Source organism: Cnephaeus nilssonii (assembly GCF_951640355.1).
Source record: "Cnephaeus nilssonii genome assembly, chromosome: 13".
NCBI classification, from domain to species: Eukaryota; Metazoa; Chordata; class Mammalia; order Chiroptera; family Vespertilionidae; genus Cnephaeus; species Cnephaeus nilssonii.
This window is the reverse complement of record NC_137084.1, coordinates 39,164,257-39,187,641: the sequence shown is the minus strand read 5'-3', so window position 1 is coordinate 39,187,641 and position 23,385 is coordinate 39,164,257. Positions and strand designations below refer to the sequence as shown.

At 41.6% G+C, this 23,385-nt stretch overlaps 1 pseudogene across 1 annotated transcript in view; it reads left to right on the top strand.

Moving 5' to 3' along the window:
* Window positions 1-14,099, top strand: part of LOC307110094 (proteasome subunit alpha type-1-like) — a 35,902-nt pseudogene extending 21,803 nt beyond the window's left edge. Inside the window, exons 2-3 of the transcript in view lie at window positions 12,598-13,315; window positions 13,957-14,099. The product of the transcript in view is annotated as a proteasome subunit alpha type-1-like (transcript). The remainder of the gene's footprint in view (window positions 1-12,597; window positions 13,316-13,956) is intronic.
* The last annotated feature ends 9,286 nt before the right edge of the window (window positions 14,100-23,385 follow it).

Sequence of the window (23,385 nt, the reverse complement as noted above, 5' to 3'; positions counted from 1 at the left end):
GCCGCTGAGGGGGGCTGCCGCGGACACCTGGCTACCCTGCCTTTGAGAGGCGCAGCTGAGTGTCCACGGCAGGCCCCCTCAGTGGCAGCGGATCCGTGCCTCTCAATGGCCGGATAGGCCACCCTGAGTCCCGCCCCCCAGCCTCCCGCCGCCCAATCGTGGGCGTAGCGGAGTGATGGTAATTTACATGTTACTCTATTATTAGATAGGATGGTTTTCTTTTCTCTTCTTTTTTTTTTTAATGTGAGAGATGTATAATTTATATATTTATTTATTTATTTGGGAGAGTGTGAATGACCCATGACCTGTGTGGTTCAGGGTTTGGGCTCTGGAAGAAGGACCGCACACAAATGAAAGAGATGAGACAAGAAATAATTTGGAAATATTGGGGGACCAGGTGGGAGCCCAGCTCAAGAGGAAGGACTCTGCCTGGGCTCTGGTCTTGCCATCCTTTTATTCAATTTGGGATACACCTATAGCCCTTAGGCAATTTCCAGTAACAGGCAGACTATCTTATCAGTAAGGATTTACATGACTGTCTGATGGGGAAGTTGCTTCAGCTACCATTGTCTCAACTAAACAGTGGGTGTACAGTTTTGACCTTTGCCAGAGATTAAGGCTCACCAGCCTTCCGGGATCCCTGTCCACACTTCTCTGATAGTGAAGACAATGGGTGGCTTCCCACAGGAGAGAAAAAGAGAGACAGAAAAATACTGACTTGTTGTTCCACCCATTTATGCATTCATTGGTTGATTCTTGTGTGTGCCCTGACTGGGGATCTGCTGTGTAACCTTGGTATATTGGGACAACATTCTAACCAATCTAGCTACTCAATCAGACTGGGTATCAAACCCATAAGCTTGGTATATTGGGACAACATTCTAACCAACTGAACTACTCAGAGCACAGATGGTTCTCCAACCCCTACCAGTACGTAGTCTTTCTCTAAGAAATTCCAGGGGTCAGTCTCTATGCTTGATGTTATAACTCGATCATCTTGTGGGCCAGTTTGGCATTATAGGGTACATGCTCCATATAAACCAACATTAAGAAAAACAAAAGTGTGCTAACCAAATAAAACCCAGATCTAAGAGCCAGAAACATATGCTGTGCACTTACTATCCCATGAAGCCTGAGCATTTGGATAGTTCTCATTCCCCAAGGGAAGGGAAAACTCAGTTTGCATATATTCATACAAGGGATTTTATCTATTGTGCAAAGAGAGGGTTATCTAGCTCCCCCGATGTTTCTGAGCTCCATTAAGACTGCCCATGTCACAACTCTAGCTCCAATTCTTAGAGGTGAAGAGATTCAAAGACATGATCATGGGCAAGGATGAAGCTGCATAGCCTTTGACTCCAGTTAAATCCCTGATGTTTGAGGTGTGTATGGGCTGTGGATGCTTGATTCCTGGTGCTGTCACAGCCCATGTAGTAGCTGGTTTAGGGGCATAAGGCTGCTGTCTCTGTGAGGCAGATGCAGGGGTGGGAGACAGTTCCCTTTATACTCAATCACTGCCTACTTAGCCAGGTGCTGATTATTTCCATTTGGGATCAGCAGCATTCTCAGAGCCCCTACTCTGACCTTGGTACAGAGGAGCCAGCACTAGAAACAGCTTTGGTATCAAGTCCTTCTCCTAGAGGGGGAGAGTTACCCAGAAGAGAGCAGAGTTAGGCACCACAGCAGAGACATTTAACTTCCAGCATTCCCAAAGATATAGGGTCTACACACACACACACACACACACACACACACACACACACACACACACCAATGCTCCAACCAACTGAGCCACACTGGCCAGGGCTGTTTGCCTATATTTTTGTGTCTGACCTCATCTGAAACTGCACCTCAGTAAAAAAATAAATGTCATAAAAGACAAGTGTCAAAACAACTAAGATAATTTATTTTAAAGTTAGTGCTTTAAAAGCAGGGCTATATTCTACCACAAGGGCTGAAGTCACAAAATGCACCAGAAATGAGCTTGAAAGATCCTAAGTTCTTATTAATTTACTATGAAAAGTAAGATATGTGGCTGAGTTTGACTGTTTAACTGTTAATTCTGCAAGTTAACTTCCATGTAGAATAAACTATGTGTTAGTGGATTAGTATCAAAAAGTGATCATTTGAAGCCTGTATATGTAGTTTACTCAACATTAACCACAGCAATTGTTTAGAACTTAAACCCACAGAGGATTTTTGCTTGAGGGTTATTGTATCATTGACACTGTTAGCATTGTTGTGCAAAGTGATCAGAGTCAGCTTGATTTTTAGTTAGTTTTATTACAGTTTTTAATTTTTTACAGATGATTACTCCTCTAATGCTGGACTGCAGCCAAGCTTCTCTCCATTCAGGCCACCCCTCACCCTGCAGCCCTAACCAGTCTTTCTATTGGGGAAAAGAAAAGTGGGCTTTGCTCAGGATACTGGAGGGTTCAGACTTAGGGGGCTGGGCTTACTAGGAGGGTCCCACTCCTTCCCCATGTCCAGGCCGCCCATACCCCCTCAAGGCCAGACCAGCACTGTGGACCAGAGCATCCCGCCCTGATCTTCTCAGGGTAACTTTTTATCTGGTCCACACGCGTCCTTGACGCCCCCATGTGGCACTAGTCCTGGAAGCAAGTTTCAAATAGGTGGATGCAGGACTGGGGAACAAGGCCCAGAGGGCGGAATATGGCCTAGGGCTATAGGAGGTCCTTGTTGCTCCCTTTCACTGCTCCTGTGGGGCTGCAACAGGAAACATAAAGGGAAACTACAGGGAGGGGTGGTTTGAAAGGACACTTTGTTGTTAAAGGCTTGGTGGACGGGTTTGCGCATGAGCTTCAGAGCCTGCCTGGTGGGCAACCTGGGGAAGGGCGAGAAGGGTGTGGACCCTTTCCAGGGCAGGCGAGCTGGGCGGGCTTCAAGCATTGCCTGTGCTCCTGGTCTGTGTGGGAACAGGCGCCCCCTCCTGAGGGGGGAGCCAGCCTTCGGGGTTCTATTGTGCTGCCTCAGGCTTCCTGTGGCCTGTAGAGCAATGGAAGCTCCACCTTGGAGCCTGATGGGAAAGTGAGTGTCTGAGGCGAGAGACGCCTGGAGGGTCGCGCTCCTGGGCTGGGGGCTCACCCTGCCATGGATGGTCGGAGCAGGCCTGTCTGACACAGGGAGGGCGTCATTTTTGACACAATTGTTTTCAGCAGTCATGGTGAAATGAAAGCAGTAGCAACGATGTTCAGTTAAGAACCATAGATAGGGAAAACTTGCTTCTGTTGAGGTAGGTACATATAATCATCCTAAAGAAAAAACACAAATTACTCAAAGAAAAGTAATGGATTAATACTTTTAAATTACATCAGTGTATTTTTTAAGGGATAAACATACTAGGCATTTATGTGTAAGGTAACATACAATAACTTTATAGTTTCTGTTTCAGAGCCTGAATGCTTGTAAGTTTGCAAAAACATTGCTCTTAGTTATGGGTTGAATTGTGATTCTCCCACATCCAGCAAAGGATATATTATGTCCTAACATCCCCCAACCTCCTCCACCTCCCCTCCAGTCCCTAAGAATATGGCCTCATTTGGAAGGAGGGGCATTGCACATGCAATTCGTTAAGATGCGGTCATACTGGAGTAGGGTGGGCATCTAATCCAAGTGACTGGTGTCCTTATAAAAGGAACAGGGGTGAAGAGACAGAGAGGGACATACTGAGTAAAGATAACCTCATGAAGACACACACACACTGGGAGAACCCATGTGACCAAGAAGGCAGAGATCTGCATTAGGAAGTTGCAAGCCAAGGATTTCTGGCAAACACTGGAACCTAAGACAAAGGCATGGAACAGATTCTTCTCTAGATCCTTCTAGAGATGACCCAGCTGACACATTAGAGCTATGAGACAATCCATTTCATTTGTGTTAAGGTGCCCAGATGTGGCACTTTGTTACAGAAGCACTAGGAAAGTGATACACTTGTCTCCACATACTCATGTTCACTAGTCAACATACTTAGAATGTGTCACTTGTCTTTGCTCATAGATCACCAGAGAACACTTCTTGTTCATTTTAATTTTGAAAGGTTTATTTAGTTTGAAGCAACAGATAACAAATAATTAGGAAACATGGATATTCTGGTAGAAATTTATACAAATCACACTTCACAATAAATTCCAGAAACTACAATTCCCTGTCTTGTTTCTTTGGGATCAAATTTTGCAGCTTTCAATGAACTCCATAATTGGAAAGTCACCATAAATATCTATTGATAAACATTTCTGAAGATCTTTTGCCAAATTTGGAGACAATGAACATTGCCACTGACATTATTTGATGCATTGCTTCAAAAGAAATGTTCTCTTGGTGCAAATGTACAGGGTAACATGGTATTTATTTATTTATTTATTCATTTTTGGGCATACAAGACTATCTTCTCTTCTCTCTTCTGATAGTCTTCAGAATTTCATTATCTTTTCTATGTCAATTTCTTTACATTTTTCATAGTTAATAGATTACTACAGAATGTTTTTTGTGTGTGTTCAAGGAACAATTGTAAAACTTGTTTTACTACATGTTGTTCAAGGATTGTTTTGGCTGATTGCTAATATTTTTGTGTCTGATTGACCTCATCTGAAACTTCACCTATCAAAAAAAAAAAAAAGATGTCAGAAAAGTCTCATACATTTAAGATTGTTTATTTTAATTTTACTACTACAATAGCAGGGCCATCTTCTTTCATAGGGGTTGGAGCCAGAAAATGCACCTGAAGGGAGTTTGAAAGATGGTTAAATTCTTACGAATTTACTGTGAAAGTTTTGTCTGTGGCTGAATTTAACTGTGTAACTGATAATTCTGCAAAATTACTTTCCATGAAGAATGAAATATTTTTAGTGGATTAATTTTAAAAAGTGATCATTTAACCCTGCATAAGTAGGTTACTCAACACTAACCATAGTAATTGTTTAGAAATTAGACAAACAGAAGATTTTTGTGAAAAGGTTATTATATCATTAACACTGTTAGTATTGTTGTGCAAGGAGATAAGAATCAGATTGATTTTTAGTTAGTTTTATTGCTACTTTAAAATTCTTTCAGATCATTCACCTCCTTATGCTTACATCTGGGTGGACTGCATCTACCTCCCTGACTCTTGGTACCCAGTGGCTCTGAAGGAAGATCCTAGCCGGTAGGAAAATGTTGTACATAGAATGTCATAGCTTCTGCTGGGAGAAAGGAGTTGCCCCTGTTCACAGTACTGCAGAGAACCATGTGTGATGGTGTGATATAATAAACAATATTTATTTGTCTTAAACCCTGGTTCCTGGCATAAAACTCCTAAATCCCTTGGAATTTCCTCAGTAATAGGGATAAAGGAGCATTTTTATTACTCATAAAAAGTCCATTTCAACTATACCGGAGGTTACGTTAATGAGGTGACTCTTGGAGGATGAGCGATGGTTACCAGAGGAGCTAGCCCTGTGATTAGATGGTTGGAGCTGTCAGCACTCCCCTACACCTACTTTCAATGGAGAGTTGGAGATTCAATCACCAAAGACCAATAATTTAATCAATCATGCTTCCACAAAAACCCTAAACAGATTTTAGAGAGTTTCTGGGTTGATGAATATATTGGGGTGCTGGGTAGTTCAACCTGCTCTGAGTGGGCATGAAAGCTCTGAAGGCCTTCCTACATACCTTGCCCTATACAGCTCTTCCATTTGGCTGTTCTTGAGTTGTATCCTTTGTATAAACTAGTAAGAGTAAGTAAAGCACTTCCCTGCTACTTTAGCAAATTATCAAACTTGAGGAGAGGATCATGAGAACCTCAAATATATAACTGGTTGGTTAGAAGTGCAGGTGACAACTTGGGATGGGCAATTGGCTTTCGAAGCAGAGGATTAAGCCCCTGACCTGTAGAGTAGGGCTAACTCCAGGTAGTTAGTGTTAGAATTGAATTGTAGGACATTCAGCTGGTGTCGCAGAGAATTGAGAATTGCTTGGCGTAGAAAACACATGTGTTTGCTGTCAGAGGTGCTGTAAGTAGAGAGAGAAACTTCTTCCTTTACCCTGAATGACTGCATCCTATTCTGCTGAAGCCTCCCTGAAGCAATGTCCTGGGAGCCAGTACAGGCAGCTCAGCAAATGTTTAGTCAGGGAAGCAGTTGTCAGTTGGACCCAAAGCCAACTTTTGGTTCTATCCTTAGAATCATGAAGGCCTAGAAGTAGAGGATTTGGCTCATTCTTTTTTTTTTTTTCAATTTTTTTATTAAGGTATTATATGTGTACATATCTTACCATTGCCCCCCCCCCACACCCCACTCCCATATATGCCCCCACCCCCCAGAGTTTTGCATCCATTGGTTATGCTTATATGCATGCATACAAGTCCTTTGATTGATCTCTTATCTCCCCCTCCTCTCCCTAACCTTCCCCTTGTAATTTGACAGTCTGTTTGATGCTTTACTGTCTCTGTATCTATCTTTTTGTTCAAGTTTATAATGTTCTTTATTATCCATAAATGAGTGAGATCATGTGGTATTTTTCTTTCATTGACTGACTTATTTCACTTAACATAATGTTCTCCAATTCCTCCCAGGTTGCTGCAAATGATGAGAATTCCTTCTTTTTTATGGCAGCATAGTATTCCATTGTGTAGATGTACCACAGTTTTCTGATCCAGTCATCTGCTGACGGGCATCTAGGCTGTTTCCAAATCTTAGCTATGGTGAATTGTGCTGCTATGAACATAGGGGTGCATATATCCTTTCTAATTGGTGTTTCTAGTTTCTTTGGATATATTCCCAGGAGTGGGATTACTGGGTCAAATGGGTCCATTTTCAGTTTTTTGAGGAAACTCCATACTGTTCTCCACAGTGGCTGCACCAGTCTGCATTCCCACCAGCAGTGCACGAGGGTTCCTTTTTCTCCGCATCCTCCCCAACACTTGTCGTTTGTTGATTTGTTGATGATAGCCATTCTGACAGGTGTGAGATGGTACCGCATTGTTGTTTTGATTTGCATCTCTCGGATAATTAGTGACGTTGAGCATGTTTTCATGTGTCTCTTGGCCTTCCTTCTGTCTTCTTTTGAAAAGATTCTATTTAGGTCTGTTGCCCATTTTTTTATTGGATCATTTATCTTCCTTTTATTAAGTTGTATAAGCTGCCTGTAGATGTTGGAGATTAAACCTTTATCAGTGATGCCATTTGCAAATATGTTCTCCCATGCAGTGGGCCTTCTTGTTGTTTTGTTGATGGTTTCTTTTGCTGTGAAAAAGCTTTTTATTTTTATGTAGTCCCATTTGTTAATTTTCTCTTTAGCTTCCATTGCCCTAGGGGCAGTGTCAGTGAAGAATTTCTTTTGGCATATGTCTGACATTTTGCTGCCTGTGGATTGCTCTAGTATTTTTATGGTTTCCCGTCTTATGTTTAAGTCCTGTATCCATTTTGAGTTTATTTTTGTGTATGGCGTAAGTTGGTGATCAAGCTTCATTTTTTTGCATGTATCTGCCCAATTTTCCCAACACCATTTATTGAAGAGACTGTCTTTATTCCATTGTATGTTCATGCCTCCTTTGTCAAATATTAATTGAGCATAGTGGTTTGGGTCAATATCTGGATTCTCTACTCTGTTCCATTGATCTATATGTCTGTTCTTGTGCCAGTACCAGGCTGTTTTGAGAACAGTGGCTTTGTAATACAGCTTGAAATCTGGTATTGAGATCCCTCCTACTTTAGTCTTCTTTCTCAGGATTGCTGTGGCTATTCGGGGTCTTTTTTAATTCCAGATGAATTTTTGGAGAGTTCTTTCAAGGTCTGTGAAATATGCCGTTGGTATTTTAATGGGGCGTGCATTGAATCTGTAGATTGCTTTGGGTAGTATGGACATTTTAATGATGTTGATTCTACCAATCCATGAACATGGTATGTTCTTCCATCTGTTTACGTCTTCCTCTATCTCTTTTTTCAGTGTCCTGTAGTTTTCCGTGTATAGGTCTTTTACCTCCTTAGTTAAGTTTATTCCTAGGTATCTTAATTTTTTTGGTGCGATGGTAAATGGGATTGCCTTTTTAGTCTCTCTGTCTGTAAGTTCACTATTGGTGTATAGAAAGGCCATAGATTTCTTGGCGTTAATTTTGTATCCTGCTACATTGCCGAATTCATTTATTAAGTCTATTAGTTTTTTGACGGAGTCTTTCGGATTTGGCTCATTCTTGATACTTGTTTTACTCTCTGGTCAGAGTCTTGAAACCTTTCTGGGTAGGATGTTCTGGGAAGGACTAGACAGAGATTTTTCCTAAATCTTTCTCTAATGGTTAGTAAAAAAGATAAATTTGACTTATCTTTTTGTTTGTGTGTCCCTGGATGATTTCACTTTTTCTTACAACAATTATTATTCTCCCCTTTGAGAGGAAAAGGCAAAGAAACAGACTTCTTTTCCCTTAGAGCAGTGGTTCTCAACCTTCCTAATGCCGCGGCCCTTTAATACAGTTCCTCATGTTGTGGTGACCCCCAACCATAAAATTATTTTCGTTGCTACTTCATAACTGTAATTTTGCTACTGTTATGAATCGTTAATGTAAATATCTGTGTTTTCCGATGGTCTTAGGCGACCCTTGTGAAAGGGTCGTTCAACCCCCAAAAGGGGTCGCGACCCACATGTTGAGAACCACTGCCTTAGAGCCTCCAGAAGGAACGCAGACCTGAGGATAATTTGTGTTTAGCCGCATAAGAACCAATTTTGGATTTTACACTTCCAGAAATGTAAAATCATTAATCTGTTGTTTTAGACCACAAAGTCTAGTAAATTGTTAAAGCAGCACTAGTACACAGTAGGTTTCACATTGAACCTGTTCCAGTATATTGCACATAATAGGTGCTCTTTGAATGTGTATTATGTGAATGGTAAAGTTTCTAAAATGTCTCTTTCTTGATTATGATGAAGGGGTTTTACAAGTAAATAAGGATGTTTCTGTGAGGGTTCCAGACCAGTATGATATGCTATGGTCAGGCAGTTTTCTTCCAGTTTCTCTCCCTCTAATCCTCAAACCTGATAACTTTGAGGCTAAAGGAATGGAGGGAAGGGGAAGGAGCACAGTCTTTGTAGTCATCAGATTGCACCAAAGTTGGGGATGGGGATACAGATGAAGATGGCATGGTTAGGGCTTTTCTTAGGCCATGAGAGGCATTTATTTGTCAAGAGGAGATGAAAATTCTTTATAAAGGAAATGTATGCTGTTGAACCTCAGAGGGGAGAGTGGGTGAGTAGAGATCAACCAATGAACTTGAGTGCATATTTGCATAAAACCTGTGGACACAGACAATGGGGTGGTGAAAGCCTGGGGCACGGGAGCGGGCTGGAAGAGGGAAAAAGGAGGAATTATGTAATACTTTCAACAATAAAGATTTTTTTAAAATAAAGGAAATGTCTAAAGAAATAAGGCGGTGCCGGCTGATGTGGTTCAGTGGTTGGATTTTGACCCATGAACCAGGAAGTCATGGTTAGATTCCGGGTCAGGGCACATGCCCAGGTTATGGGCTCGATCCTCAGTTGGGGGTGTGCAGGAGGCAGCTGATCAATGATTCTCTCTCATCATTGATGTTTCTATCTCTCTCTCCCTTTCTCTTCCTTTCTGTGAAATCAATAAAAACATATTAAAAAAATAAGGTTGAGGTAATGTTAGTCTTTGATATTCAAAATGGATTTGGCTATGTTTCAAGTTGGGGACTCAGTGACAGTAATGTAGCACATCTAGGTCAGGTAGAGGGAGGCTCTGGGGTTTAAAGATGCCCTGAGTGTTGGTGGGTGCACAATTGAAACACATTGGGCCCTGGCTGGTGTTGCAAATTGGTTAGAGCACCAATCCCTGCACTGAAGGGTTGTAGGTTCGATTTTCAGTCAAGGGTGTGTACTTGGGTTGTAGATTTGATCCCAGGCCCTGGTTGGGAGTGAATGCAGAAGGCAACCAATCAATGTATCTCTCTCACATTGATGACTCTCTCTCTCTCTCTCTCTTTCTCTCCTCTCCTCTCCTCTCCTCTCCTCTCCTCTCCTCTTCCCCCTTCCCCTTCCTGACTCCCTTCCATTCTCTAAACAAATCAATGGGGAAAATAACCTGGGGTGAGGATTAACAACAACAAAAGAAACCCCTTGGGTTTCCATAGGCCTACCATAGCAGAGTGAGTTGACTCAGGCTTCAAGTAGTGTGGACTGCTGGGCCAACTTTCAGATTGGTGGAGGTGGCAGTAAACTCAGGGGTTTTACAGCCAGTAAAATCCTTGGTATCTCATCAGCAACTCAGGAACATTGTCCCTGCCAAAAGTCTCCAGGGGTCCTCAAACTTTTTAAACAGGGGGCCAGTTCACTGTTCCTCAGACCGTTGGAGGGCCGGACTATAGTTTAAAAAAAACTATGAACAAATTCCTATGCACACTGCACATATCTTATTTTGAAGTAAAAAAACAAAATGGCAAAAACACCCACATGTGGCCCGCGGGCCGTAGTTTGAGGACGCCTAGTCTAGACCTCAAGTTAACTAGTTAATTCAGCAGTGATATCCTGCAGAATGTTTAGCAATTAGATGTATGAAGGAGAATGCTCAGGAGACCAGCAGGTGGCAGCCACCACAACAGGAAAAGCCTTTCTCAAGGGGAGGCTCTCTTGAGTGATTAAGCATTATTTTTTCCAATAGAGACTACACACTTTCTAAAAGGATGTTTAAATTGTCAGATTGAATAAAGTTTAAACTGAATTGAGACTGTAATATTTTGCTCCTGGTAACCATGAATAGAAAGGGGGGGGGGGAGGAAATATTACATTCTAGACTAAAATAAGGGGAGTAAAACTTTATCATCTGATTTTTACTGTGCTCCTCTGCAAGGTCATTCAGATTTCTTCTTGGGTGAGCTTTTCAGAAGAGGGAAGAAAGGACCAGAAAGGTATATACTAATTTACCTTTTTTCTCTTCCTCTCTCTTTTTTCCCATCCCTGTTTCCTTTTCTGTTTTTGAGTGTGGAAAGTTGAGAGGGAATTTAAACTTGTATCCATAGTCTATTTGTTTCTATATGATTCTCCCTTCTCTCCTTGCAGGAGAATGCTCTCATGACAAGAAGGTTTATAATAAATACCCCATTCAGCAACCCTTTACTAAAGATTCTGAAAGGGGATATAAGACATTTTTTTTTTTTTGGGGGGGGGGAGGGTTAGCATTCTGAATCGTTGCCAGTAACCTGCCTTCTAATGCATAATTAACTCCAATGATACCTGTCTTGCCTTGCAGAACCTGTGTCCTAGAATACTCCCATTTTACAGAGGCTATAAACCATGAACCATACACAACCCCCCGGAGGGGGTTATCAGCACTGGCACCAGGCCAGGCCTTTGGGTGTAATCTCACATCCCCTATCCCAACACAAAGGGCTTTTTCACAAAGCCTGCAAAAGTTCTGGAAGCCTGCCATATTTGGGGGACAAAGAAACCAAGGGTATAAAGGGAAAGCTTCGTCCATATTCACTCGCTCAGGCTTTGGAGAAACAGACTCTCCCGAATCACTGTACTAATACATCTGAAAATAAAACGTTCTTCCTGAATCTCTGAGTACTCCCTGTTTTGTTTTGTTTTCCGGTCACCTGGTAAATTCTGTAAAAATTCAGTTCATATGAGGCCCTATGATAAATACAGGGCATATGAAGAAGGAAAGGTTGGCCTTCACCTACACACAGAGTGCAGGAGAAATAGGCACTTAAATAAATGGTCGTTATATAATAACTATTAAAAAAAAAAAAAAAGGAGCAGAGACTAACTTTTATACTGATTCTTCCAAGGCCTATGTCTGTAAAGCCATCCCTGACCCCCAATCAGTTACATTCTCTTTATCTTTGGCTAACAGTCTACTTTGTATTTCTATGCCATTCACCATACTTTTTTTTGATCCTGTGTTCATTTTTCCTACCAGCCTGTGTACATCTTAGGAACGAGATCTATCTGTAATTCACTTCATAAAGCTCTGGGTCCTGGCAAAATTCTAGATACACAGAAATTTTGAGTGTGAAACAGTGTCATTCTCAGCCTGTGCAAAGATATATATTCAAAGATGTGAATTGCAATGCAATTTATAATAGTGGAAATTTAGGAACCTGGTTGTCACCTGATGGATATCTGTTTAGGTACAAATAAATGTACATTATTCAGGCTTTAAAATTATCTAATAGACCAAAATTGTTGATATCAAAAGATGTCCTTAGGAAATTTTGAGTGGAAAGGAGATTATAGGATAGTAGATTATTATATGTGCATAATTATACATATTTAACTATGTGTCATATGCCTAGGATTGTCATTAAACTATTCACAGAAGAGGAGTGGGATTTTGTGTGTTTTTAATTTCTTTTTGTATGTTTTTCCACATTAAAATATTTTTAATGAATAAATATTATTTAAAGCAATGGGCACACCATGCAGTGTGCAGATGATATTTTACTGAGTTGTACACTTGAAACCTGTACCCCAATAAATTCAATAAAAAATAAAACAACGAAGATTTTTAAAAATTCCATCAACATCTGATCGCACAGACATTCCTGTAGATGGCCAAGCCTTAGTTTTGTCAGTGCTCATTGATAGGCAGGTCTGCAGAAGGGGACAGCCACGCCCCATGTTGGAACCAAGTTTTGCAACCTGCATGACAATGATGTCAATGTTTGGAGCCCTCAGGGCAGGATTAATCAAATTGAATATGCAATGGAAGCTGTCAATCAATGTTTAGTCACAGTTGGTCTGAAATAGGAAACTCCATGCAGTGTTGGTTACACTGAAGAAAGCACACTCAGAACTTGCAGCTCACCAGAAAAAAATTCTCCATGTTGACATATTGGTATCTCAATTGTGAGACTTACTGCTGGGGCTAGACTGTTATGTAATTTTATGTGCCAGGAGTGTTTGGATTCCATATTTGTATTTGACAGACCTCCTCCTGTGTCTCCTCTTGTATCTATAATTGGAAGCAAGACCCAGATACCAACACAAAGATATGGCTAAAGACCGAATGCTGTTGGGCTGCTTATTCCTGGTTATGATGATATGGGCCCTCTTGTATTCCACATCTGTCTATCTGCTAACTATTTTGACAGCAGATTTGTGTCCATTGGAGCTCGTTCTCAATCAGCTCATACTTATTTGGACAGACATATGTCTGAGTTTATGAAATGCAATTTGAATGAACTGGTTAAGCATAATCTGCGTGCTTTAAGAGAGACACTTCTTACAGAACAGGACCTAACTACAAAGAATGTTTCCATTGGAATTGTTGGTAAAGACTTGGAGTTTATGATTTATAATGATTGTTAACGGAAAAAAACCATTGAAACCTGTAAAGAATTTTGTGAGTTTATTTGAGCCAAACTGTCGACATATGCCGGGAAGCAGAACCTCAATGAATTGAGATAATGCTCTGGAGAATGCAGGGTTACATCTATATTTATACATTGAAATCAAAGGAAAGGGATGTAGGTGAGTTACATGAAATCCATTGGTGACAGATTAGGGAGGTGGGACAAAGCAAAGCGGGGAAACCTCTGGGATAGGGTGAAAAGTGAAATGATGGACATGTGCTTCTCTTACAGAGATGGATACAGGATACTTTAATGTAATTAACAGTTGACAATTAATTTGATAACAATAACAATGAGGGAATGTCCCGGTGCCATTCATTTGTTGTGCCCTGAGGGGTCCGGGGTAAAAAGGAAGTTACAAGTTACCCAGACATCTCACAGATATGTTATCTGAGAGGCAAAAAGGCAAATGGGCTCAGTAAAGAAGATCTAAGTTGATCTTTGTCAGGGAAGATATCGGACTAGGACATGACTACCCACTATAACCTGTTTATAGTAAAATATTTAATTTTCAAACCATCCTTTGTGGTTATTCCAGGTCTCTGAGTTTGCAAGACTGCCACGCAGGCCTCCCCTGAGCTTGTCAGGTTAGCATGTGGCTCCTTTCGTCCACATGATGATGATAATGTGTCTCCATTCCTGGAAGGCCTTGAAAAAAGGCCACAGAGAAAAGCACAGCCTGCTCAACCTGCTGATGAACCTGCAGAAAAGGCTGATGAACCAATAGAGCATTAAGTGATAAACCTCCATTCTATATGTGTATTATCAATGTGTAAGAACACAGGAACATGTACTGATGATAATAATCTATACTTTGAACCAAAAGATGCAGTGGTGAAATGGTATGTTTTAGGAATCAAACCAGATGTGAATTCTTTCCAAGCACCTTCACTGAAACCATATTAATGGGATGCATTTTTTTCTGAGAGGGTCTATATAATAATTTTCTAGAAAATATAGTTTTACGTACTTATGTTTTTATATGAAGAACATAATGTCTTGTGGTTTTAAAGACAACTGTGAAATAAAATTATTTCATCTGCTGGGAAAATATATGGATGACCCTTTCTTATTATGCATAAGACAGTCTCCCACAAAAAAGAATGATCTGGCCTCAAGTGTCAACAGTGAATGAAAACATCTATCAGAATTAACCTCATAAGGTTCTTTACTGCCATCTGGTGGCTAGTGTAGGGCCTACAAGTTCCATGTAGCTCCAGAGGAATTTCAGATGATTGAAGTAGGGCCTCAGAAATAAGATGAAAGGCCATAAGTTGGATAGCTGTAATTCGAATGGGAGGCAAGGGAAGAGCAAGGGAAATTTGTGGTTGGCAGTGTCTGTGGTGATATTACGAAGACCAGTATTTATTAGTTGTGAGGCTCACATTCTGTATTTGTAAACCATACATTAAAATGTCCAGTTTCATTGTGACTCTAGAGACCAGAATAACTAAGTACTGAGGCAAGAAGGGCATCATTTGCAGGGCCTAGGCTTTCATTTTGACCCCTCCCTTCTTACCCTCACCCTGAAGGCCATGCAGAAACAAGTTTATTTTTGATCTGCTCCTTGGTTTTACCTATCTTTTCTACCATCCAGTTTTCTTTTTCTAATTATCTCTTACTACTGAGTTACCCATCTGGCAGCCATGTCTTATGCTCCTCTTCACTGCTCTCAACTGAATGTGGACCAGTGCTTACTTTCTTACCTGCTGGTCACCTCTAGAAGGTCTATGTTCTCTCACCTCACCTCTCAAAAAAAATGCATCCCTTTTCCAACAAGTGTAGGAATCTTATGCAACCCTTATTTACTTTTTTGCACTTTCTTTTTTAAAAAGATGTATTTATTGATTTTAGAGAGAGATGAAGGGAGAGAGAAACATGGATTGGTTACCTCCTGCACCCACTTTCACCTGGGATCAAACCTGAAACCCGAGTATGTGCCCTGACCTGAAATCGAATTGGTGACCTTTCAGTGCATAAGGCAATGATCAACCAATTGAACCAAACTGGCCAGAGCATGATGCCTCTTTATTTTCTTCGATCCCATTGTTCAAATCCATTTAGATGATAGCAATGTTTACCAAGGCCATGCACTACTGACCATCTTCACAACCTCTGTGGGTAGTGAACTTTTGGTTGCCTATCTGTTTCTCTTGTTACGGTAATTGCATCCTCCTGGTTTCTAGTAGTTAAGTGCTTGCATATTATTTTAATTACTTCTGAGCTCCATCATCACCATATGTGTTAATGAGTGAGAGCTGCCACTGAACATTCCTAATGCCTTGGTGAATATTGTTTCCTTTGGGCTTTCCCATGAAAGGTAACGGTCCTGCGCATCATCTGACTTTACCTCATTTAACCATTCCAGCATGCCCATCACACTGTTATCTTTTTTAAATTATTTCACAAACTCAAGTATTTCTATTGTTCTCAGTGTGGGCTTTTGATCTAAGTTTTTAAGAGCCTTCCTACTTTTAGTGAGTTTCTTTAGACAGGGAACTTTTCCAATGCTCTGAGGTCCTAGACGATACATTAAATTTTATAATCCAAGAATGTGTCCCCAAAACAATGAATATGTGCATATCCAGTCTTATGTTCTAGCTTCCTTTCCCCTCAGCCCCTGGACAAAGGATAAGGTGTCTTTCTGGGAGGGTCAGGCAGCCAAAAGCACTCATCCCTACCAGCTCTGCTTTGCAGAGGCTAAGTTGCAGGAGAGTGTTGCAGAGAGGTCGGGGCTCATTCTTTTCTCCCATTCCTATTTCTTGGGGTGGAAATCCTAGCACAGCAATGGCAGGATGAAAATACTGGGACCTCAATTGTCCTTGCCTTGGCTCTCTTGTAGGGCAGAGCTTCCATGCTGGGAAAGACAAGCCAAGAAGGCTAGAGGCTACTGCTCTCCCCCTTGGCTATAGCACTGCCTCGGAGATTTTTTTTCTGGGAGAAAAGGAAGATCCCAGTAACAGAGAGCCCAGAATATCTACCCTAAAGGAGCTGACTTTATTTGAAACAGTGTGGGGAAGTTCAAGCCTAAGTATGTTATTGAAAATAATGGAGATTTTGGTGGTAAGCATTTAAGTCTTATAGGGGTGGGGAATCTTTTTCTGCCAAGGTCCATTTGGATATTTGTAACATCATTGGCAGGCCATACAAAATTCTCCAGCCTTATAAGGCCCACAGGTCAAAAAGGTTCTACATTCCCCTCCCCTGATTTAAGAGGAGACCAATAACTCCTTAAGAGCCACACAATGAATTGAAACAATGATTTAATTTTACATTAGATGAGGAAGGTTGTCAGTAGTGCAGGGTTTGTGTAATGGTATGTTTAGAATCCAGTTTTGAGCATGTCAAGCTTGATGTTTTTAAGAACTCCTAATGGAGGTGTTAAGTAGGCAGGTGTTTGATAGTTGGACAGAAATGTGGGTGAGACATATGTATTAGGAGTCATCAGTATGCAGGTGGTGTTTAATGCCATGGGGACTGATGACACATTAAGAGAATCTAGATATAGAAGGAAGATGGAAGATTGAGCCCTTGAAGTATGCTTGCATTATGAAAGAGTTCTAACAGAAAGGAAGAACCAGTAAAGCAGAGTGATATAGGAAGTAAAGCAAGAGTATAATATTCTCAGGTCCAAGTGAAGAAAGTGTTTCAAGGAGGAAAGAGTGATAAAATGATGCTGGTAAGGCAAGGAAGATGATTGAGAAGAAAAAAATTGGATTTAGTAGAGGCCATTGGTAAATTCTATTTAGTTAACATCAGCTGCATTATCTATTTGAAATATCAGAACCAGCTGTCATTTCTTTCTTTCCCACCTCCAATTCTAGTAAACCTGTCCTGTCAATTGTATTCCATAACCATTACTCATCACCTACACTGGGGTAAATACCATTTTAGATGGTTGCATATGGAAATGAACAAGACTCAGACCCTCTTCTTCAAGAGCTTACAGTTGAGAATGTGGTGCAGGCATAACTACCTTTCATATAGTAGCAATGATAATGTTAATAATTATTAGAATTTCTTCTATTAATAAGACTTTTTCTGTTCTTGCTGCTGCTGCTACTACTACTCCTAGCACTCTCTAAGATATTAGGACACATACTTTATGCAAAGGATATATATATATATATATATATATATATATATATATATATATATATATATATAGTAATCCCCACATTTTTTATGAGGCAGCATCATTTTATAGAGGAAAAATTATGAAGGAGAGAGAGATTGAGTAACCCATCCCAGGTCATACAGCAGGTAAATGGTGGAAGCTCTATACTTGCCCTAAATTACAAAACTTAACTTATATCTACTAATTTATTCCCTCACTTTAAATTACTTTCCCCTTCTTGCTTCCCCTTTTTAATGTTTACTGGAATAACTTTTCTAATAAATCCCTTGTGAATCTATGTCTTAGACCTACTTCTGAGAAACCTAAAACATATTATCTTCCATATTGTTAAAGAATTATAATAGTGCCCTAGCTGGTCTTGCTCAGTGAATAGAGTGTAGGCCTGTCAATTGGAGGGTACCGGGTTTGATTGTGGTCAAGGGCACGTCAGGGTTTTGGGCTTGATCCCCAGTAGGGGGTGTGCAGGAGGCAGCTAATCAGTGATTCTCTATTCCTCATTGGGGTTTCCATCTCTCTATTCCTCTCCCTTCCTTTCTGAAATCAATAAAAATATATATTTTTTTAAAAAAGAATTGTGATAGTGACATCTTTACATCTTTGATTGATTAATTAGTGTTTGTAATAGTTGTAACAACTGATGAAGTACCAAGGGTCTCAATATCTTGAGATGCATTTTGAGTTATAAATTAAAATCACATTTATTTTGTTCTTAACTGTGATTTGCCAAAAGGTCCTTGTTGAATATTTCTGCCAGTGAAGCCCAGATGAGACTATCTCAGCCTATCAATGTGGTTATAATGAAATTTTACTCAAAAACAAAGGAATAAGCAATTTGGAAAAGGCACTATCTATCCATCCATATATATAAAAAGCCAGGGGCTGTCACAACCGAAACAACCAGACAGACGACTGAACAGGCTGCGTGGGCAACCAGGCCTACAGGGGGTTAGTGAGGGACAACCAAACAACCAAACAGCAGGCTGCATGGGGCGACCGGGCCATCAGGGGCGGGCAGTGAGGGGCGACCAGGCCGGTGTGGGGGGCAGTTGAGGGTGACCAGGCCAGCAGCGGGGGGGGGGGGGGCAGTGAGGGCTGATCAAACTACTGAACAACAGGCTGTGTGGGGTGACCAAGCTGCAGGGGTGGTAGTGAGGGGCAACCAGGCCAGTGGGTGGGGGCAGTTGGGGGTAACCAGGCCAGCAGGAGGTGCAGTTGGAGGTGACCAGGCGGGCAGGCAGAGGCAGTTAGGGGTGATCAGGCAGGCAGGCAGGCAGGTGAGCAATTAGGAGCCAGCTGTCCAGGATTACGAGAGGAATGTCCGACTGCCAGTTTAGGCCCACAGGATTTGGGCCCAAACTGGCAGTAGGACATTCTCCAAGGGGTCCCTGATTGGAGTGGATGCAGGCTGGGCTAAGGGACACCCCTCCCATGCACGAATTTTGTGCTTGGGCCACTAGTGTATGTATGTATGTATATATATATCAGGGTCCGTAACATCAAAAACGACCGAAGGTATGACCGAAGGCCAGTCTGCATGCTCAGCAGGCTCGGGTGGGCGGGGACTGGCGAGCAGGCTGAACTGCTGACCACTCTGTCCCACCGCCCTGGCTCCCACGGGTGCTGCAGTGACCCATCACTGACTGCTCCACCATTGGTGCCACGGTGACCCAACACTGACTGCTGAGGCAGCTGTGGGCCTTGGGAAGCCATTGCGCCATGGCGGGCGGGAGCTGTGGGCCCTGACTGGCCAGGGCACAGTGGAACTCTGGGTCTTGTGCAATTGAGGTCGTGGCCAGCCTTCAAACCAGACCCTGACAGGAGGGAGGAGGGAGCCCCATTCCACGCAGGATCGACCATTGGATAACTTGCTGTCAGCGGTCTGCCAGCCATGAATCTGATTCACCTGCATCCCGGACCCCAGTGATCAAGCAGGCAGAGGCAGTTAAGGCAAGATCAAGCCGGCAGGGGTGAGCAGTTAGGGGCGATCAGGCAGGCAGGCAGGTGAGCAATTAGAAGCCAGCAGTCCCAGGTTGCGAGAGGGATATCCCACAGGGATCGGGCCTAAACGGGCAGTCGGATATCCCCCAAAGGGTCCACAATTGGAAAGGGTGCAGGCTGGGCTAAGAGACCCGCCCACCCCCCATGCATGAATGTCATGCACTAGGCCACTAGTAACATTATAATAACTTAAGAGAATACTTACTCAGTATGTGGCACTAAATGCTTCTAGATAGCAATTATTTTCCCCAACTATTTGAGAGATAGGGCACTTGAGTAGAGAGAGATTAAATTGCATCCCCAAGGTTTCTCAGGCACTACTACTACTGCAAAGACAGCAGATTAGTAATAATCATGACAGGGTCAGTGATAGTATGAAAGCTTTTCTTCGCTCCTTGTCTACTTATGTAGCACAGCTCTACTCTAAATGGCTGAATGGCTTTCTGAGACCTTAGTGAAGGGCTAACATGATTAAGGAGAATTACAATTTTGAGGCAATAGGAAAAATGGTATATTTATGGCTTTCCACGTAGTTCAATGGAAGAGCATGCCAAAGCTTAAGGAGGTCTTCTTTAAACACACCTTGTTGTAGTCAGCTCAGGCTATCATAACATAATACCATAGACTGGGTGTCTTAGACAATAGGGTCTTATTTCTCATAGTTTTAGAGCATCTAAGCTCAAGATGCTGGCTGATTCAGTCCCTGGTGAGAGCTTTCTTCTTGGCTTCCAGATGGCTAGCTTCTTGCTGTATGCTTGCATGTTCTTTCCTTGGCTTATGCATGTTTGTGTGGGGTGGAGGGAGAGGGAGAGAGAGAGATCTGGTGTCTCTTCTTATAAGGGTACTGATCACTGATCCTACTGGGGACACAAAGATTTAATCTATAGCACACCCATTCACTGGACTTTCTCATATTTTTGTCCTCTGGGAAAGAGAGAGAGAAAGATCTACTTCAAAACTTCTCAGTGCAAACAGACCACTTCCAGTGTTGCTATGGTGGCTAAGGCTACCACTTACCCAATGCAGCTGCTGCCTCTACTGAAGTCACACCAGAAGGAAGAAGGATCACTAAATTAGACCAGATTGTGCTGAATGGAAATAATATAACAATGCTGGTTCCTGGAGAAGAAGAATCTGAATATGAATGGATTCCCTTAATTTATGCTAGTTTCTCTTTTGTCTTATAATGACAACAAAATATAAATTTATTTTTTTAAACTTTTCAAGCCCAACCAGGGTGGTTCAGTAATTACGCATTGAGCCAAGAGGTTGCCTGTTTGATTATCGGTCAGGGCACATACCAGGGTTGTGGGCTGAATCACCAGTAGTAGATGTGCAGGAGGCAGTTGATTGATGATGTTTCTCCTAAATCCATGTTCTATTCCTCTATCCCTCTCCCTTCCTCTCTCTAGAAAAAACAACAACAATAACACACCTTTCCATGTCTGGATTATATGAAACTAAATTTCTCTTTAAAGGGGAATGCTTTGAAGAGGCAATATATAGGCCATTTTTGTAAATTAACCATGTTTATCATGGGGAAAAAAAGAACAGTTCTTTGAAGATGAAAATAAAGGTGTTTTTTGTTAAAATAAAAACATTGCAGTGCAAGTTTTCATCTTCATTTAAGAAGCTTACATCTTATTCGTGAGGTCTGATTTTGTCTTAAAATCCATCACCCTTCTAGCCTCATATCTAAAGGCCTTCTGACTCCTTCTTTTCCTCTGCACTTGGGATCTTTTGCTTAACATACTCTGGAAATCCCCAAAATCTATGGATGTGGTAACCCCAATTCCTGTTTTTATGTTTCCTGCTTTCAATGATTTCTTTTTAGAGTCCCAATCCATTGACCTTGTCTCTACTGACCCGCAAGTCTGACCACCTCTAATCCTGTGAATACACCTGGACCCAGTGCCTCCTACTCATGGTGATCCTGTGATTCTCCTTCCTACTAATGCCTACTCCTACTCCACTGGTTTTGAGGGCTTCTCCCTCAGTGACCCCAACCCAATGATATTGTAATCTCCTTAATTTTGATCCCTCCTTGATGGCAGAAAACCCAGTTCTTACCTACTCTTTCCTCTGTTTCCATTTATTTGGTGTGAGTTTTTTGTTTTTTTTTTTAAATCTCTTCAGCACAGCAGCACAGCCTCTGAATCTCTTTTGTGTGTGTGTGTGTGTGTGTGTGTGTGTGTGTGTGTGTGTGTGTGTAAAAGACATTTAGCTATAAGTTTGAGGTGGCAGGAAGAATTGGGTGGGAGACAAGTGGTCACATTTTGGGCCTCTTCTCCTCTCTTTGCCCTCCTGGGCCTAGACTGTAACCTCCTCTTGGAGGTGCACCTTTGCTGGGACCACTTTCAATTACAGGTGAAGGAGCTGCCCACAGATTTAGTGTTCATCTTGAATAGGTGCTTTTAGTTATTTTGGATCTCCTCAGGGTTCAGCTTGAGGACACTGACAATCTGCTGTGCATCCTGGAGGCTGTCTGGAGAGGTTAGTGAGGGCTGCAGACTGGGGTCAGGCATGTCCCGGGGCATCAGCTGCTGCCCAGCTGACTGCTCACTTTTGGTTCAGGATTCTACAAAGGCCCTGCTCACCACCTTGGGCCCCAATCACAGTGGTCTGGGTCAAGCATGTGGCTGATCCTTACAGGGAAATCCTTGGTGGCGGTGCCACACAGCTTTTTTTTCCCTGAAGACCACATAGTTCCATGCACAATAGAGGCAAGGTGGGCATCTCCTTAAGTGTGTGTGACCAGAGGTTTTGAGAGTGATGGAGAGAAACCCAGGAATGAGTTGGAGACGTATGGTGACCACTCTGTCTCAGAGGCACAGGCTCTGGACTAAATCTGATTTAATAATCACACTGCTTAAATGTCTGAGGAATTTATCTGAGGTGATTTCTATTTATAGACAACAATTGTAGATTGAAAATCAAAGTTAATATATGACACATGGTACCTCTTAAAGGCCATTCTAGATTCATTAAACAAATAATAAAAGAATTCTTCAGATGTTAATTGAACATTGCAGTGTTTAGGGGTGCTGTTATGTGAGAACTATGCACCATACTAGGCAAGAGGTTCTATTTTTGTCACCATTTGAATATGATCATATGAGGAGGTCCTTCCAATTCTTACTGAGACTATTTTCCAGAGAACAAAAGGGAAACTATACTGCTCCAGAACACCTGTTTCCTTTATAATTTTTCTGTTCAAGGATTTCTCTTGGAGACTGGGTCACTTGACCTCAAACTGAGAGTATGATTGAAGTTCTTTGGGGATTCAAAGCAGAATCAGCACCATCTCCCAGCTCTGAAGATGCAAGTTTTTGACTGCTGTTCACCGTCTGTTTACACTGGCTATGAAGGGATAGAGTGTGCCTGTAAAGGGAAGACATGGATGCTCTTATGTCCAACATGAAGACATTTTCTTTGTACCAAGATTATTTTAAGTCATTAGCTTTGAGAACCTAGCATAAGTCATTGTTTCAGAAGGTGTAGGTTTGCAGATTGGTGATTGTTTTCCCCTCTCAGATTCTTGGTTACCATCAGAGTTTTTCATTTGTATTCTGATCAGGATCCTGTGACTCATACAGTGTGAAAAGACACAAAGGTGCCTATTTTGGGGATCAGCATTTCCTTACATTTTAGTATATAAAAGAATATCTTATTGAAATAATCAGAATCTAAAAACTATATATTCTTTACTATTTTATTCTTAAAGAAATAGTTTTTAAAATTATTAATGGCATAATGAAATCTGACCCTTGTTGACAGCCATGATTAAAGTGGCCCTTCTTGCCTGTTCATAAGCCTTATTCCAAAAGCCAGGTCTGCTTAGGCTTTTACAAATACCAGGCTTTGAATACCTAAGCTCTTATGAAC